Here is a 2799-nt window from a genome sequence, read left to right on the forward strand (position 1 = left end):
ACATGAACAATAGTTTAAGGGTTTTTTCCAAAAACTCAACTTAGGGCAAAAGTTTAAAAATGAGACTTTACCATTTGCCATTCTTTTAAAAAATAACATAAAATGAGATCCTAGGTTATGGATAAAAATGGTAAAAATGGGAGTTTAGGTTTTGTAGAACCTTTAAAAGAAAGGGGTAACATTGTCAGATATTAATGGTACATGGTCAAAAGGCGGTATTTTGGTAAATAATAGAAAACAGTAAACTTTCGTAAGAGAGCGAAAAGTTTGTATTTTTCTACAGAGAAGGGTTGTTTAAAATTATTTTTTCTAAAAACCAAAATACGAGTTATGTGTTAAGAGAGTTCTTTATTCAAATAATATTAAAATGCACAACATGGAGAGCATGTTGCGGTGAGACCGATTTTCATATGATACCGTAAAGACCGAAACGAAATCTAGCCTTATACACTGTGAACTGTATAAGAGGCTATAGTATAGAGTCTCTAAGAATTTATTTCATGTAGCTAGAATATTAGCTATAAGAATATGCCATAGTTTAATCTGAGTACACTGTATTAATTACAGTAACCGCACAAGGGAAAACAAATAGCAGTGTTAAAGATCGAGCTGGGAACTAAGGACTCCAAGTATAACATGAATATACTTGTGTGTGCTTGTAGTAGTAGATTACACTACTTTTGTTTAGGTCAATAAGACCAGGGTATTCTTAATACCCACTCTTGCAATGCTTTTGCATTCTCCAGCTATATGGTAAGTAGGTTTGGGTTGAAGCCAGAACCTTAGCATAATATTGTCCGGGTTGTAGCCAGGACACGATAAGAATGTAGTCTGCATAGGAGCCAAGACATGGTGAATATATAGTCCAAGTAGAAGCCAGGTGCAATGCCCTGGTTACCCCAAGACCGTTACAGTGAACGTTGAACCGTGAATTTAGCTCGATAACTGAGTTCTTTGGTTAAAATCGTGCTTCTAGGTGATATTAATAGGTTAAGGTGGAAAACCAATAAAATGAAAGGATATATTTATTTAAAACATAAAACTGTTCATGGGCCCATAAAAACGTTTACAAGTTATTTACAATGCAAAATGGTCATTACTGTTTAAAATTTACAACACGCCGATCTAAGCGACAAAAATAGGGTAAACCCCTTAGTTCCCCTGAGAACCCCTTGGCCGTGGTGGTCAAGCGGCCGCATATGTACACATCGCCACCTAAGCTCTCCACTCAAGGCTGGGTGAGCTTCTCTTTCCCTTTACCTGCACCACATAGCACCCATGAGCCAAAGCCCAGAAGACAACACAATAATGCATATAAATATTATCAAATGATTATCATTATAATCACACAGAGCTTAGAGCTCTGAACAAATGAGTGAATATCACTTGAGGTTCTGGTAAACTATAATGAGTGACTGATGGGTAAGTCACTAGCTTAAACAGATGAGTGACTGATGGGTAAGTCACTAGCTTAAATAGATGTGTGATTGATGGGTAAGTCACTACGGGGCTCAGCACCCACAGCCATGTGACTAAACAGTCACTGTGGCTCTAAGTAGCTAGCCTTTGGCTAGACAGGCGCTTATAGTATTCATCGAACTTGAGGTCGGTCTGGCATTGAAGCTCATTCGAGTCATTCAATGCAGATGTCGATTAGATCTAATTTTTTATTGACTCTATGTTCTTGACGCTTATGCCATTTTTGACTAGTCAATGCCATACGCAAGTAAGCAAGATTTGCTAAGCATTTGATATGCAATCAATGTCCACATTTAAACATTCAACATGTCTCATGAATAACCATGCATATCACATATGGGGTGCAGTTTTCTTACCCCGGGTTCGAGCGAGAAATAATATAAGAACAACCATTGAGAACGATCGACCTTTTAGTTCCTTAGCGGTTACCAAGTCATAACCAATTGGAATCCATTAATAAAGCGAATCAATAAGAGGTTCACAATCTAAAACCACGCTTCCGGGTTCAATCCTGCACTCTCAGGAATCTCAATCTACCTAAACGGGGTAAAGGAACCCATCCCCGAGCCTTAAAAGTCACCCCGAGCCTTAAAATATTCTTGCTAGAAAATGGACCAGCGCTGCAGCCCTATTAAATGGTGCTGAGCCGCTATTCTAGGTCAGAGAGGCCCAGCTCTCTGCCCTGCCTAGCACTTCTGTGCCAGGAATGGCGCTAAGGCACCAATTACAGACCAGAATCCTTCTGGTTTCCTTCCTTGCGACTTCCCCTTGAAACAACCCTCCAAACCAATCGCAAACATTACCAAAACATCAAATTCAACCCCTAAACTTCATACATATCACAACCTCATCAAAACCCAATGAATCTTACTCACAAACTTCCATTAATTCCCAACTTACCACATCCAAAATCTCAACTGAAAAACCTTAAGGAAAAACAGAGTATAACTAATATTCATGGATGAATTCTTACCTCAAATGGGATTTGAGTCCTCTTCAATGGATGAACCAAGTATCTAAGCTCCAACCTTTGGTTTCCTAGCTTGTTTCTTCAAATTGGGGTTCAAAAATTGAAGGGAAGAAAGAGAAGAAATGGTGTACGGGAGAGGTTTTGAACTTGCTCTGTTTTGGGTAACTTCTACAGCCTTCAATGGCTTATATCAATCGTAGGGGTGAAAAGAATAAAATGCCCCTAGGTCAAATAAAAGTTTCTAAAGACTCCTAAGGGTAAAACCGTCATTTCCCACATATTTTGTTAATCATAATTAACACCCTCCAATTCTCGCTATTCTCAATATTCTCAAATACCAATAATTCATA

Source organism: Humulus lupulus, chromosome 1, assembly GCF_963169125.1.
Source record: "Humulus lupulus chromosome 1, drHumLupu1.1, whole genome shotgun sequence".
NCBI lineage: Eukaryota > Viridiplantae > Streptophyta > Magnoliopsida > Rosales > Cannabaceae > Humulus > Humulus lupulus.